We start from the raw sequence: 17,506 nt of genomic DNA, 5'->3' as shown, positions 1-17,506 counted from the left end.
ATTTAAATAATTGGCTACCTCTTTTTTCCCCCAGTTTTATTGAGATATAACTGACACATAGCATTGTATAAGTTTAAGGCGTACAACATAATGATTTTACATACATATATATTATGAAATGATTACCACAATAAAAACATCCATCACCTTACATAGTTACAAGTTTTTCTTGTGATGATAACTTTTAAGATTTACTCTCTTAGCAACTTTCAAATATACAACACATTACTGTTAAGTACAGTCACCATGTTGTACACTATGTCTCCAGAACTTCTTCATCTTACAGCTGGAAGTTTGTACCTTTTGATCACCTTCATCCACTTCCCTCAACCCCCCCTCCCTGCCTCTGGCAACAATCAATCTACTCGCTGTATCTATAAGTCTGATATTTTAGATTCTGCATATAAGTGAGATCATACAGTATTTGTCTTTCTCTGATTTATTTCACTTAGCATAATGTCCTCAAGGTCCATTCATTGCTCTTACAAATGGCAGGATTTTCTGCTTTTTTATGGCTGAATAATATTCCATTGTACATATACACCACATCTTCTTTATCCATTCATCTCTTGATGGAAACTTAGGTTGTTTCCATGTCTTGGCTATTGTAAATAGTGCTGCCATGAACATAGAGATACAGATATCTTTTCAAGACAGTGCTTTCATTTTCTTCAGATAAACACCCAGAAGTGGAATTGCTGGATCATTTTTAATTTTTTGAGGAACCTCCATACTGTTTTCCATAGTGGCTGCAGCAGTTTACATTCCCACCAACAGTGCACAAAGATTCTCTTTTCTCCACATCCTTACCAACACTTGTTATCTCTTGTCTTTTTTATAATAGCCATTCTAACAGGTGTCAGATAATATCTCACTGTGGTCTTGATTTTTATTTTCCTAATGATTAGTGATGTTGACCACCTTTTCATTTACCTGTTAATCACGTGTATGTCTTTTTTGAAAAACTGTCTGTTCAGTTTTTCTGCCCATCTTTTAATTGGAGTGTTGGGGTTTTTTTGTTGTTGTTGTTACTGAGTTGTATGAGTTCTTTGTATATTTACACACCTTATGTATATATTTATATATTTTAGATATTAACTCCTTATCAGTTATATAATTTTCAAATATTTTCTTCCATTCTGTAGGTTGCCTTTTCATTTTGTTGATGGTTTTCATTGCTGTGCAGAAGATTTTTTTAGTTTAATATAGCTGAAATGGTTAGATCATGACAGTAACCACTGAAACTATGTTAGGAGGAGAAAATTTTAGGAGCATGAAGAGTAGTGCTCAACTTATGGTGCTAGTGTTAACGGGTTATTGGGCCTCCTAAAGAAAGGTAACAAAGATAGACTTTGGCTTTGTTATTTCTAGCCGCAGCTTCCCAGGGAAACTGGGCAGTGCAGCTGACATTCTAGAGGGGTCGTCAGTAAAATTTACAACCTCTGTCAGCAGGAGCAGGGCTCTTGCTGGTTGACATTCCAAGGAAGGCCCATCTGTTTGTTCAGCTTTTTCCTGAGGGAGCCAGAAAGGGACAGCTTCAGTTCCATAATAAGTTGAACTCTCTAGTATTAAAGAGTGAGCTTTGTGATTGAGTCAAAATATTAAAACAGATAATATGCTGACATGCACACAATTTTTAAATTCACAACTTTCACCAATTTAAAAACACACACATTGTAACATTGTTTTCTGAGCATTTCTCCCCCTAATGCAGTTGTGAAGCCAATTGCAGCCCCACATATGTATATGTATATGCATATGCATATGCATATGCATATATATAGCCTCCACTATATAGTCTAGTGGAGACTATATATATGCATATGCATATGCATATACATATGCATCCACAGGTATTAATAATCCACAGGTATTAATAATAATAATCCACAGGTATTAATAATAATAATCGTAATCCACAGGTATTAATAATAATAATCCACAGGTATTAATAATAATAATAGTAATAGTATATGGTAAGTAGTAATGATAATAAACTTGTATAATAATTACAAGTCCAGCTAGAATTCTGTACCAAGAAAGAAAATTTAAGATAACGATTCTTGCCATGCAGGTTGGAGAAAAAGAACTCATAAAATTATTTTAAAAGTTACCAAATGAGATATAGATAGGACTTTTAGCAATAATTTCTAAAATGTATAATAAGACCAATGAATAGTATGGGGGAAAGAGAAATACAAATGGGAGCTGGAGGAGTCAAGAAACATTGATGAGGCAGAGCTTTAATTGATGGCTTCTTGTTTAGTTTCACTTTTCCATGGTGAGAGAGGAAATGTAAGGGGTACCAAGTGGAGAGCCAAGACAAACAAAAATAAAGAAGCAGGAAATGGCATGTTTGGAAGTTAGTGACTATAGAACAGTTTGGCTGAAATAAAGGGCCAGATTTTTTCTAGGAGTAGCTAAGACCTAACTCTAGTCTTAAGTCAGAGGGTTTGAAACACTGTTGGAGGTGATGTAACTTTTGTCCCAGCAGTGGGTTAGTAGTAAATACTCAGTTTTGTAAAGCAGCTAGCTCACATCCAAAAAAGGAAATAATAGCTAAATTCACTCATGTTTCCAACCTGCAAAAACAAATGAAAAGATAACTCCATTCAGCACATTTAGAAGCATCAGCTGGGCCTTCTGGGGTATTCCCTGTGGTCTGGTAGCTTGGTAGAGCTGACAGATGCTTTGAGCTTTTAACATTTTTCAGAAAAGCAGTTCGAAATAGTAACTGGGATCACAGGAATAAATCTTCAATAGTCAATGAAAAGACCAAGGGAAGCCCCACAGCACAAGAACAGAAGACAGAAAAAGAAGAGACAAAAGTTGGGCAATTTTAACTAAAGCCACTCACTCATTTCCTCATTTTTGAACCAGCTGTATTGCTGTTAGACATCTGGGCTGATTAGTATCATCTGGTGAAGGAAGCAGGATGGCAGTAAAGCAGAATAATCATCATCAAAATAACTAGGATTTGTATATCACTTATTATAAATTATAAAACACTTTCAAATACATGATGTGATTTAAAACTCTCAAGAATTGGTGAGATCAACAGGATGGGTCTTAACCCCACTATAGAGATATGGAAGCTCTCAGTGCCTATGTAAGTAATCACCCTAAGTTATTCCCAGAGTAAATCATTGAACTGGTCTTTCAACTTCTAGTCCAATGATTTTTTTACTACAAAATTGTTTCCTCTACCTTACAGGCACAAAACAGTTAAAAGAATGTATATAAAGAAGACTTTATCTTTTATTTTGGCTAACCTAAGATATTCTTAAGTGTCTTGAAAACTTCATTACTGATTCTAAAAATACATTCCCAGCCCAATATCACACCGAGTTTAGGCCAGTGTGTGGGGATCACATGCCTTTATCAAAGGGAGAGGATTAACACCTAAAGGTACCCTTTGTACATAATGAATTAACTAACATCTCCCCTATGCAAAGAATGGCACTAGTCAGCTACCATTCTTAGGAGAACTGAGAAAACCGTTTCTCAACTGTCTCTTTACTCTATGGTTTTGATGAAGACCCTGGTAGTACACTTATCTTTGAGGAAGGAGTCCCTTGGCAACCAGAAGGAAGTACCACACTTCCCCCTGCCTATGTTCTATAGAGACTTTACAATAAAGGTGATGATAATGATAACAAATGTCATTTATTGAGAATTTACTACATGCCAAGGACTATTGTAAGGGCTATACACGTATTACCTCATTTCACCTTCAAAACAAATTTGGAAAGCAGGTGTTATTATCATTACCATCTTACAGATAACAAATTTGAAGCTCAGAGAAGTCAATTAACCTTGTCCAAAGTCACACATGGAATAAGGGGCAAAAGTGAAATTTAAACTGAGGTCAGTTTTATTCCAAAGCCATCCAATTGCCCATTATACTACATTGCAACAGAGGGTACACTCTACCATTTTCGTTGCACAAGATGACTGCTTCTCCTCCACCCCATCCTCAACTGTTCCAGAGAAAGAGCTTGTAAGCAAGCAAAAAAAAAACAACAGTTGGGCAACAAATTGGCCCCTAGCATTTGAATCAATGTTGAAACCAAAAATAAGTATAAAATCATGAATAATATGAGTGGAACTTGAAGGAATCTCAAGAGATCATAGACTCTTTCATTCATTCAAATAATATTCACTGGGAATCTACTGTGGGCTACATAATGCACTAGAAGTTGAAGATGAAAAAAGAAAAGAAAAGGCATACTTCCTGCCTTTGAGGAACTTACATTCTAAAAGGAAATACAGGCACACAAACGAACGACTGCAATACAGCTAATAAGTATGTACAAATTAAGGAGGGGGCACAAAGAAAAGAATGACCAACTTTGTTTGGGGTCCCAGTCTGGCTTTCCAGAAAAAGATGCTTGGACTGGGTCTTAAAGTATAAGTAGGAGTTTGACAGATAAAATTTTGTGAGAATGACACTCCAAGAAAAGAGGAAGAGAACATTCAAAGGGATGGGATATAAAGTCACATGGGAGGTTTGGGGACATGTGACTAGTTCAACATGGCTAAAGTGTTGGATGAGAGAAAAGGTAGTAGAGATAGAAGACTAGTGAGGCTGGTCATGGAAAGCCTTGTAAGTAAGTCATCCAATGGGAGATGAGATGCCACTGAAGTTAGAAGAGAGATTACTGCAATAGATTGGGAAAGAGAGGACAAGGAGCTGAGCTGAGGCAGCAGCACTAGAAGAAACCAGTCACGGAGGAGAAGTAATAAGGAAGCCAAATCAACAGAACTGAACTAAATGACTGATTAGAAGAAGGGGTTTGGCAGTTGATAGGGAGAGGGGAAGAATCAGGAAGAGGACATCCAAGTTCTGGGTTTGGGTTGGATGAGTGAATGGGCAAGGCAGTGAAAAGATGAGGAGTTCAGTAGGGAGTAGTTTGAGAAAGTGGTATCTGTAGAACCTCTGGTGAATGTTCTGAGGGTGCGTAGACACATGAAGAGACTCAGTCACGTAGATCATCAAATTGGATCCTTGAATCCCTGGCCAAAATAGACTCTGCCCATTGGTGGCATCCAGGTGACTCATTTTTCTCACCACGAAAAATACTGGCATTTAGAATTTATATTATTCCCTTCTTTCTAAGAGTTTGGAGATGACTTTCCCCCAAATGCAAATAAACATGCATAGGAATTCTCTAACTCCTTTTCATATATTTTTTTCATAGAGATTCTAGTCTTCAGCTCTAACTCCTGCCAATCAACCATTTCTAATACAAATACCCAAAGGATTGTATGGAACAAGGACCAACTTTTACATAAAGACCTGTTTACTCTTGTTCTTTCGTAAAAGTTAAGTGGCACCTGGGCAAAAAGGTGGGGTTAACAGTAGTGTACCATATCAGGAAGGAAAAAACTGAGTTCTCTAACAGCACACACTTAAGAAACTATCTTTGTATATAAAAACTTGACTTAAAAATTGTTTTTAAATGTTTAATTGGGCATCAGGCCCTTAGGGTGCAGTGTTACAGTAAAAACCCAAGAACTAAAATATATTCATGTTTACTCTCCTATAATTGCCTTGAATTGCAAATAAAGGATTACCACAAGGTAATATGAGGGAGGAAATTCCTTCTATGTTAAAGATTAAAGAGTGCAGGCAGGGTGGAAATGAACTGGTAAGCCTCATGTGTATCTGAGTAAGCAAGAAAAGTGTGCAAGAGAGAATTGTTAAAGGACATTCTAATTATGATTAGGATAAAGGCCCGTTCAGCAAAGCAGTCTCTTCCGGCTTCTAGTGATATCAGTCTGCATAATAGAAATAATAAGTTAAGGTTGTGAGGTTGTCGGAGTCTCTTGTGACTATTAGACTTATTTCCTCAGTGAGTCAGACTTAGAATGTCAGAGAGATCAATTTATGTGAATACAATTAATAAGGTAATTAAGAAGTAGAGACAGCTCAAGAGGATATTGCCTGATAATTAATAACCAGCTGGAAAGGATGAGGATCCTAGGAAACAGTGAATTAGAGAATTTCCATCAGTAAGATATGGGCTATTGTTGGAGGCAGCCAGGATTAGTATCTGCTGCCATCTGCTAAAAAATAAAACTTAGATTAAACAGGGCTTCTTGGAATTTTATGGCTTATAACTTTATAGCTGATAATTTTATGTTCTAGAGAGCCCAAAGAAAGGATGCCAGAAATAAGCAAAAGGAAAGGGGGAACCATACCCTACATGAAAATAGTGCCTGGTCTAGAGTGAGGGTCTGATTCTACTCCCACCTCTGCTAGAGGTTAGCTGTATAAACTGAAACAAAGCACTTCACGTTAAGGTCTCAATTTCTTCATAGGTCAAAGGGAATGATTCAACTCTATGACCTCTACAGTTCCTTGCAGCTCTGAAATTGGAATTATAAGTAGTTCCTTAACAATGACAACCAGAAAAAGCTAAAATAATGAACACTCAGGCTAGAACCAGGAGTGGTAATTGTTGGCTGTGGGTGTTAAATAGGTACCAAGAGGCAATGAAGACCCAGATGTTAAAGAAAAAAGAAAAAAATTGAGAAGAAAAATGTAAAAGGAATAGTCCCATCTTCTTGTCATGTGTCTGCAAACAAAAATGAGAAATGAAGTGTGGGACTATGGTTTATTTCTCTTTGCAGCTGCTGATACTTGTAAGCAGATTATTTACTGTTGTACGAGGTCTAGCTACAACTATCAACAAAACACCGCTTGTTATAAGAAACAACATAAAGCATTCACCTCAAAGTTCAATCCCCTCAGTGACAAGGCTCTCTGGAAACCAAAGCTTAAAAATCCAGGAACTTATTCAACTCTAAAGTCTTTGCTAATCAGATACTCCTTGGTTAAGTGAACACTTGTTTGAAGATAGGTATAAAACATCTCATGCATGCAGAGGAAGCGAGAAAACAGACAGCTGCCTGCCTCTCTGGACCTCAGTATTCCTCCCACTTTTCCAAAATCCTCCAATTCCTGAACATCCTTGGAAGTTTGTGAGCTGAAGTTTGCTTATTCAACTTGGACTGGGTCCAAGGAAGGGTCAGTGCAGGGAGCCGGAGGAGAACTATTAACTGTAAAAGTCAAATTTTCCTCAGACCAAAAAGCAAGGTGGAGGGGAGTGGCTGGTCAGAGTCCTAACACCAGCATGCATACACCCAAAACAAAACGAGACATGGGAAACGGAATGGCAGAAGGAAGCTGAGAGCTCCTTGCTCCTTGGAAACGCACCATGCTCGGGGAACACAACTAAAGGTGAGGAAGGGAGTCAACTCTGGTGTCTGATGTCATCCATGTACTAGTGAGCTGGGCAGAGTGACACTTTCTACAAAATTTGTGATTTTTGATAGTTTGAGGCAACATGAAGGTTTTTAGAAGTAGGATGTAAAGATATCAGAAGCAGTAGCATGGAAGAAAGCCACTGAGGCAAACGAAGGAGCCAAACAGTGAAGAATTTTTCAAAGTCCCTGCCTGCTGTGAACCAAAAGCATTGCCGTCCCCTTGCTCCCACCCATGCTGGAGGCTGCTGCACATTTGGGCAGATGGGAAGGAGTGAAACGTCTCAATGCCAGACCCTTCCCAAGGGTCTCCAATGGCATGTCTGCTCTTTCCCGAAAGCACCGGGGCACCAGTAGAACTTGGTAAGGATGAATACCAAGGCCAGTTTTCTTAGGAGAAATGAGTCACGTGGCACCAGGCACCTTGCAAAGCATGTGTGTGCAGAAAAGGGCTGGGGCTAGGGCTGAGAGGGATGAGGGGCAGGCTGTGGTGTGTAAAGCTGACTGCTTATATCCCTGCAAATGACCACGGGAGTTTCTGGTACCACCTGCAAGGCTGCCTCCCCTCCCAGACTCACCACACAGCCTGCCCGCCTCTGTAGCACCCTCAGGGTCAACAAGGGGCCTCCCCAAATGCCACTGAAGAATCACAATTTCCAACCCCAAAGTCCTACTTGCACCCTCGCTTTCCAAGCAGAGCACTGGGGCATGCTTTGAGTGGTGATATAAATTCCAAGAGCAGACACCCAAATAAAGTAGGGCAGAAAGCCCCCCTCTGACTCCCCCTAAGGGGCCTGCACTCCAAAGGGAGCCCATTCTTTCAGGTCGCCAAGCTAAGAAAATGAAATTTTGGCAGTTTATTTGGAGAGGTGAGACATCATATCACGGCAGTATGCAGAAATAATTATAATTGACTTGAAATCAACTAGAAGAGCAGCCACAGTAAACAGAGTTAAATATAGTCATTGGGACATTTGTATATCATGCTTAGATTTTTCTTTATGGCTCAAGTGTTTGATGTTGTGGAGAGAATAGTAAGCTAGGAATTTGGATCTAGGTTCTAGTTCAAGCCATTAGCCAGTTGTGTGACCTGGGCAATTCTCCTCCTTGGGACTCACTATTCTTACCTGTAAAGCGAGGACATTGTGATCTTTAAAATTCCTTCTAGGGGCTTCCCTGGTGGCGCAGTGGTTGAGAATCCGCCTGCCAATGCAGGGGACACGGGTTCGAGCCCTGGTCTGGGAAGATCCCACATGCCGTGGAGCAACTAGGCCCATGAGCCACAACTACTGAGCCTGCGCGTCTGGAGCCTGTGCTCCGCAACAAGAGAGGCCGCGATAGTGAGAGGCCCGTGCACCGCGATGAAGAGTGGCCCCCACTTGCCACAACTAGAGAAAGCCCTCACACAGAAGTGAAGACCCAACACAGTCAAAAATAAATATAAATAAATTAATTAATTTTTAAAAATGTACTTTAAAAAAAAATTTTAAATTCCTTCTAGTGTCAATTTATGGTCCAATAATCTTGGACTGAGATTATAAGAAATCTCATTTGGAAGGGAAGAATGTTCCAGCCTAATCAGGAATTTCGAAACAATCACAAGGCCTAGGCAGTCTTTGCCAATTACTCCCCAGTGTGACACTTTGAGCACAAGAAAGGAAAAATGTTAATGTGTAAGAATTTACAATATTATTTCATTAGTTTGCAGATGCTAATGTAATGGTCTGTTATCAACTGAAGCCCCTGGTACCCCCTCCTCGAGGAGACACTTGACAATGTCTGGGGACATTTTTGGTTGTCTCCACTGGGGTGAGGTGGGCCGTAAGGGTGAGGGATGGGGGATGCTACTGGCATCTAGTGGGTAGAGGGTGGGACTGCAGTTAAACATCTGGTGATGCACAGGACGGCCCCCAGCACAGAGAATTATCTGGCCCCAAATGCACTAATGCTGAGGTGGGGCTCTGTGTATACAACGGCGGGGCAGGTAGCTGAGCTGGGAGGCTGGGACGTAACCTGGAGAGGTGGGTTGTGACCTCTCACCTTTAGTACGTTGTGGCCACGTAGGGATGAGGGCCTACTGTCGCCAAGTCTTCCAATTCCTCCAAGGTCATAAATCTAGATTTTTACTGAACTCATCTGCCTTTTAAATCCTGGTGATGACTAATTCGGTTCTTTCAAAATACTAAACTTCCCTGGGCGGGGGAAAGGGAAGGTCAGATTCAGCCTGCGGGATGCCAGTTTGCCACCCCCGTATTAAATCTTACACAGCAAAAACCAACTTCCAGGATTCCCTTAGACTTAAAGAGAAAGTATTCAAAAGAAGTATGGCCACCTGAGCCATTGTGCAATCCTATAAGATTAGTTTAAATAGAGGCTTTTGGGGGGCAGGGGACTGTGCAATTGCATAACTAGGAGAAACATGCAGCAAGTGATGGGGAGAAGCAAACGGAACGCTTGTGTTTCTTCCTCTGTCTTGAATTTAGCCTACACTCAGGTTTGGTTTGGTTTTGATGTAAATTTGATTTTTTCTTCCTTCAAGTCTGACTTAATCTGGGAGCCCAAGCTCAGGGGGTCAGGTGATGAGACAAAAGCCTTCTCAAAACTGACCATGCCCTTTAATGAGAGATCCTCGGCCTCAGCTTCTTGGATGCTGTGGTTTGCTCGGGAGGAGTGGTTACAGGCTGAAACTTCCTGCTTCACCGGGACATGGACATCTGGAGGCTCCAGAAACTCTTTAGCAGGCCAAGCCCAAACATATCTCTGACAGACCCAGTAGAGAAGAAAGGTGTTGACACCTCTTCATACCTGAGGAGGCTCCTCATTTTTATCACAAATTAAAATCCATCAGGCTGGCCACACGCTTTTCACTGCATGTTAAGGGAAACTTCATCTGGTCTTTCCCTGGCTTCAGTCATCTGATTCTTACACCAGATATTTGCACTTTGAAGCATCTGGCATTTACTTTCTTGAGTGACTTAACACTGATGCAATGATTCACTTTTCTATCACATAATATCATCTGGCAGGTTCTGGAACCCAAAAGTGACAGCTGTTTACTAATAACACTGCAGGGAAGGTCACGCTGTGCTATTTTTTTTACAGCACTTTAAGCTCCTCTCACTTTGCTGTCACATCTATTGTGACTGTGATAAAAGAACACCCTGTGAAGACAGTAGGTGTGATCTTATTATACCCATTTCATAGATAGACTAGCCAAACTTTGATCCCCCTAACAACCTCCAGGGCAGGTAGTGGGGCTCCAGTGGCTCTGGAGCCTGATTGCCTGGCTTTAAATCCCGACATTGACTCATATCAGCTGTACAAGCTTAGACAAATCACTTTATTTCCTTGTGCCTCAACTTCCTTATTTGAAAAATAAGAATAGTAGTATCATACTCTACCTCATAGAGGCGTCATGAGAATTAAATGAGTTAATATACATGTAAAGCACTTAGGAAATGGCCTGGCACAACGTAAGCACTATAGTGTTAGCTATCACTACCATCATTTTCCATAGGAAGCAACCGAAGCACAGAGTAACCGTGGCAATCTGATTACAGAGTAGGGGCTCGTAATCATTTCACTGTCGCTCAGTGAAGACACCAAGAAACAAAGTGTTGAATGATATGTCAGGCATCTATCATGAGAGGATATGAAATCAGGGCCTCTTGACTCTAGATCTAGCGTCTTTCCACTTCACCCTGTGGCCCTTGGGTATCATGGCACGTGTGAGAGGACAGGCGATGAAAGTGAAAAGATGTCTACAACACAGCAACTAGTCCTCTCTCACTGAGAACAGAGCCAAGTGTCTTGATGAAGGGCTGAGGTACAAGAAGAGTGTGGCCCTCTACAGACAAGACCGGTAGGAGGAGGAGGAACAGAGTCAATCAGTCCAGAAACACGGTTCCTGTAAACTCACAGAGTTATTACTGCTGTTAGCTCTGATATGTGTGTTCCGACATCAGCAAAGAAGGGCTCATTCCCCACAAGGGGTTCTTTGAGTTCAGCCAAACATACTAAGTTGTGCTTTAAGTCAAAATAATTGCCCACTCCTGCCCTGGAGAGTTTCAAAGACACAATGACTTGCTAGATGTCCCAAAATTGTTCACTTCATCATCAAACAAGCCAGCCGGGGAGCAATCACTTTGGCAGGAAGGTTAACAGGCAAAAAGATCATCTTACAGTTACAGATACGTTTTTGCTGCTATGACTAAAAATTGCTGTGATTTTTTTTTGCAGTTCAGATGCCTGGATATTTTACTGCTGAAAATGTCAAGCCACTGAGCTATTGTTATAATAACTGACCATGCCATGAGAGCACTTCATGACTATTTTTCTGTTGTTATATGGTCAGCATTATACATTCAGAATAAATTTGAGTGATTGCTGAACTGATTTCCAACATGCAGCATTATTGGCTCTGAAGGAAGCATTAGCTTTGCAGGCTGTAAATGTATATTATGAATGAAACCAGGGTACAAATACTACCAAGACTTTATATGTGCTCTTTGTTCCCTAATAAAACTCTTGTAAGGCCCTCCAAGGGGCCCACCTCAGCTGACCTAGGGATTCACTCCGCCTATTAAGTTAATACAGTAACGTGCCAAGTCAGAGCTTCTCTGACTGCTGCTGCATGCAATGGAGCAATGCGATGTGATGGTTTTTAGAAGTGGCTTGTTTAAAAGCATTTGCAGTTGCTTGGAAGAGGGTTCATGTAATATAACTAAAGAATTATTATAATCATCATACATATTCATTAAATAAAATTATTTTTCAAGTATATACAGAATAAAGTATGCTAGACTTTAATTCTAAAATAGGACGGCATCTTTCTAAGGCAGTGTGCCTCATTTAAAATAAACCAGGGGTTTTCTGAACAGCTACACGTGTGAAAATGTTAGCTGGCAATGCCCAACCTGGGCAAGTCTCTCCCTCAGGCGTCTGTTTTCTTACTAGCATCTGTTTTTCAGGAGCCTTGCTGACTCAAACTTGGTTCCTCCCTAGGTACCAAGAACATAACTAGGTAATCTTCTGAGACCACCCAAGTTTGGGTACTTCTCATTCAACAATATCTAAACAGAGATCTTATGTGTAATATTTCAGAAAACAAACAACCTTATTTAAAAAGAACCTAAGTAAAACTAGAAGCAGTTTTTCGTGACAAATCACTGATTAAGTTAGATAAATATCACTGATTACAGTATATGTAACCCAGGTGTGGTCTCATTTCATCTCTCCTCACTAAGGAATTAGTAAAGTTTTCTGGCCCTGGGTGGCTTGGGTCAGAGCGTCAGCTCCCTTCTTGCATCATTCACCTTTGGGATTCCCATTACACTCCCTGTGGGCAGTTCTCAGACTCCCTCTGCGTTTTCTCAGCTTTCCCCTCTACCTGCAGAAAGCCTCCTCACGACAGAAAGTGCCGCTGTTGGTCATTTCAGCTGGACATCTTGCCGCCCCCTGCACAGCTGGACATCTTGCCGCCCCCGCACACTGGTACACGGCTTTATTTCATACTGACGGTTCTGCTCCCCTACGTCGCTCTCCTCTGCATCTAGTCCCAGGTTTGCACATTTTCTTGCTGTTAACCTGCCTCTCACGTTAGGTCTCAGGCATATTTTGTAATCCTTCTCAGTGGGACTGCAGAACATCTCTGGACCTCTGGGGAGTTGGGGACAAGAGAAGGACAGAGAAGATGTCACTTTGGACTCCTAGCTATGACTCAGCTTTGAGCTTTATTACATGTAATTTTCTAGGTAAGATTCTACTCCAAGCAAGATCTCCTTGACAAACAACCAAACAAGCAAACGGAAAGATTTGAATACTCAATGATCAAAGGCACTCCTTTCTTGACTAAAAGTCACCCCCAGGTCAAGGAACTTACTATTTGTATTCACTGTTCTTGTTATCTATTGCTGGTTTATAAAACCTTCCAAAATGTGGCAACTTAAAACGACATCGTTTTATCATATCTCCAGATGTCATGGGTCAGAAATTCAGGCAGGGATCAGCTGGGTGGTTCTTTAGTTCCATGTGCCATTGAAGGGGTTCACTTGGTGATATTCAACTTTCAGGGTCTGGAGGGTCCACAACAGCTCACTCTCACGTGACTTGACGGAGATGGCAGGAAGGGTGAGCTTAGCAGGATCTGTCAACAAAAGTTTCCGCCCAAAGCCTCTCTAGCATGGCAGTGTCAGAGAAGATGGACTTCTTGTATAAAGAACTCACAGCTCCCAAAAAGAGGATTCTAAGAGACAGGAAGTGGAAACTGAGAGACAATTAGGGCCTAAGCTCAGAAACTGGAACAGTGTTACTTCTGCTATTATTCTGTTGGTCAAAGTAGTTACAGAGCTGCCCACCTTCAAACAGAAGGCAATAGACCTCTCCTCCCAATGAGAAAAGTAGCACGGAACATGTGGCATTCTTTAATTTACTGTAGTTACAGAACTTTCCATGACCCAAATGGCCACAGGGTCAGTGACTTCACTGCTTTCTGAGCTCAGTTCTCTTCCTGGTCTTGCATCATATGCTAGCTAAGGTGGTCATCCAACTAAGTTGCCTTTACTGGCAAATCTGGGAGAATAACAGCATTGTCCATTACATATTTCAGAACTAACTTCCAAGAGCACTTATTCCCTACCATTCATTCTACTGTGTGAGGTAAAGAGGCTTCATGTTGGCTAGGGTTGGCAGACAGTATTTAGGACACCTAATTAAATTTAAATTTCAGGTAAACAGGAAACATTTTTTAGTATAAGTATGTCCCAAATACTGCATGGGATATACTCATACTAAACAACTATTTGTTTAGTCCCAAGGCCTAACATTTTGCTGACACGACTAAAGCATTTACTAATATACATATCGTAGTGTAATAATGGAGATAAGAATCATAGAATTCTTTTAATTCTTTGATTTTTCTTTCCCATTATATGAGGTTTATAACTACATTGATTGGGTGAGGGTGAGAGGAATCCAGTTCTATCAGAGATCAATCAAATCTTATAACTACCACTTTACCAAACAATATATGAACGGCTTTTACTCAACAAAAATTTCTGTTTAGCAGATGCTTCTATCATTCCTTTTCTAAGCTGAAGAAAATCTCTGCATTTAAAAAAGCGGCACTGCAAATCTAGAGTCAGTCAAAAAATATTTATTGAGTGTGTATTATATGTTAAGCCAACAATGATTAACATGTGGTTCTTGCCTGAGAGGAGTTCAGAGTCTAGGAGAGATACAGAAATGTTAACAGATAATCACAAGGCAATGTGATAAGTCTTCAAACAAAACAAGCGCAAAGTTCAGTGGATGTGACTAACAGGTCTCAGGGAATCTGGCATCATAGAAGAGGTGACATTTGATCTGATCTTGAAGGACAAGTAGGAATTTTGCAGGCAGAGAAGGAGAGCAAAAGCAGTGGGGAGTGGGGGTGGGGTGGGGGGAGTCATAAAGTCATGAAGGACCCGCCATGTTTGTGTAACAGAGAAGGTTCTGGTCTAGTCAAAGCTGGAAGAAAAGGACCAGAGCTCCACTCACTCCATCTCACTCATACCACAACTACATAGGGAGGATGAGGGAGGGCCTCTATCCATGTCAAAACTTAGTATCAGCAGGAGGAAGACAAACAACAGCAAGTGATCACAGGGCCCAACAAATAATCACAATAAAGACAAGAGGAAAGACGCCCAACTTCTGCAAAAATGAAAAGTAAATTGCTGCTGTAGCTCCAGAAACTTTTATTTTATTCCCTTCTCACTGTGGCAAGAGCCAATTTTCTATGTGAGGCTAGCTTGGAGGGCTGCAGAAAATAATTGGCTACTTTTCCATTTTGGAGATAATGAGCAGAAATATTCCCCTGGTAGGCATTTCCCTGACACACTGTGCGAAGAAAAAAAAAAAAAAAATCAAAAGGAGCAAAAAGCTTCTAGTGATTCTGTTATAAATCCTATGATAGAAGGATCCTAACTGGCTAGGAAGCAAAGATTCTGTGCTTGCTGAATCTGTGTATGCCTAGGTATTGCATAGTTATAATTTATGATTAGTGATAGCCCAGTGGTGCAACATCGGTAGGAGAACATGCTAAAGAGCCAACGTCCAAGGCTAATAGAATCTGTCCTTCTGATGTCTGACATGCCTTAGATTATTTGATGTGCAATTCAAAACTGATCTTATAAACTTAACTATGAAAACTTGAAAGACACAGTGAGATACGACTACACACCTATTACATTGGCTCAAGTTAAAAAAATACATATGACAATACCAAATGCTGATGAGGATGCAAAGCAGCTAGAACACTCAAATATTGCTGATGGGAATTCTACTTTGGAAACATTTTGGCAGTTTCTTACAAAGTTAAACTTACAGGTATTTATCCTAGAGACATGAAAACCTATGTCCACACAAAAACCTGCATATGAATATTCACAGCAACTTTATTCATAAATGCTAAAAGCTAAAACAACCCAAAATGTCCATCAACTAGTGAATAGATAAATTATGTTATATCCACATAGCAATTTAAAAAAAGAACTACAGATAAATGCAACAACATGGATGAGTCTCAAAAGCATTATGCTAAGAGAAAAAAGTCAGACTCAAGAAACTACATACTGAATGATTCCGTTTATATGATATTATGGAAAACGAAAAAACTAGGCAAAAAATCAGATCCATGGTTGCTGGTAGCTGGAGGTGAGGGAAGGGAATTTATTACAAAGGATTATGAGGAATCATCCTGTATCTTGATTTTGCTATCTAAAACAACAACAAAAAACCTTGAGAGTTGAGGGAGGCATTATCTTGAATTTTGGTTTGACTATTGGTTTGACTATTTCCAGCTCTGAAGGCTTTTGACCCTTAGCCTTTTGTTGACCATAACATGTATCCTATAGTTCTTATCCAACAGTAGACCTGAATGTCTATCAGTGATTTTTAGCCAGTTTTGAGAGAATTTAGCCCTGTTGGCTATGACACCCACTGTTTGTAATGAACAAACTTCTCTCCTATCCATCTTTGATGGGACTGAGGATATAGTCACTTAAATCATTTTCTGTGTTTTATGGTTAAGATAAGGAACTCCAATTGAACCTATAGCTTATAGAGATTAAAGTAGTAAAAAAGAGACTACTTGGGGATATTCACACAATGGTAGCCAAGTAAGTCATGTATTTAAGCACGTCTTCATTTTATGAAGTAGTTCTGAATATCACAGAGGGGAAATATGGAAAGAATTATTTTACTACTTTTTCTCTGCACCAGTCCTTTTGCTTTCTTAGTAAGAACTTTGACCCAAACAAGTCTCACAGCACAAAACCAAAACTAATTCACTGGGGCAGCCAGCCTTTCCCTTCAAAAATGGGTTTCTTATCTTCCTTATTTTGTTATTCCTGGTATTGGGATGTAAAATTCCCGAGGTGTTCCTCCAGTAGACTAGGCAGTGCTTCTGTTATGAACAGCTAATCTAAGTCAATAAAATGTTCATCAAAGGAGCAGAAAAAAAATTAGTCTTGAGAAATACAACAAAGGAGTAACCTTTAGACTCATTTTCTACAGTAACATCTGAGGCATGTCGGGAGACATCTGGCACTAAGTTTACAACCACATACTCATCAAATGAGAGGCAGGGAGAAAATTAAGCTTAAAATCCATGTAACCTTGAAGTTATAAAGCAGAATCTTATTTTGGCAAAATTTTGACTTGTGCTGCTATTAGCGTATTTGTGAACGGCTGGCCATAAATATTACTTTTTATCAGTGTCTTCCACGCAGTGATTCTGGTCGTAGGGCCCTTATGAGTTGCGCATGCTCCAACTGGGCAGTAGGCGGTGTGTAGCGGAGCAGGCAAGAGGGTCACAGCCAGCAGAAGCATGGAGGCCAGGCAGGCGTGGAGCACAGCTTTACCAAAGAGGAGAACATTCTGATGTCTCTCAACACTGTGATTTGCTCTCCCAGTCATTTCAACTAGCTACTGGAAGCCACCACTTTAAAGTGAATTTACTAGAAGATCTCAGTCTTTTTACGCTGCCTTCTCTTTTGGTGCCTTGTTGATTTTGATCCCAGGTACTGAATCAGTTAACAAATTAATAGGCCTTCCTATAAATAGAGAATTCCTCTGTCCTGCCTTTAATCTTTGACATGCATGCACATAACTTAAGGCCCAGAGAGCTTTGTATTTTTCATAAATATTCCTCCTGACTGAAACTACTTATAGTAGCTAATATCTGGACCCCTTATTC

Source organism: Balaenoptera ricei, chromosome 3, assembly GCF_028023285.1.
Source record: "Balaenoptera ricei isolate mBalRic1 chromosome 3, mBalRic1.hap2, whole genome shotgun sequence".
Taxonomy (NCBI): domain Eukaryota; kingdom Metazoa; phylum Chordata; class Mammalia; order Artiodactyla; family Balaenopteridae; genus Balaenoptera; species Balaenoptera ricei.
This window is presented reverse-complemented; position numbering follows the sequence as displayed.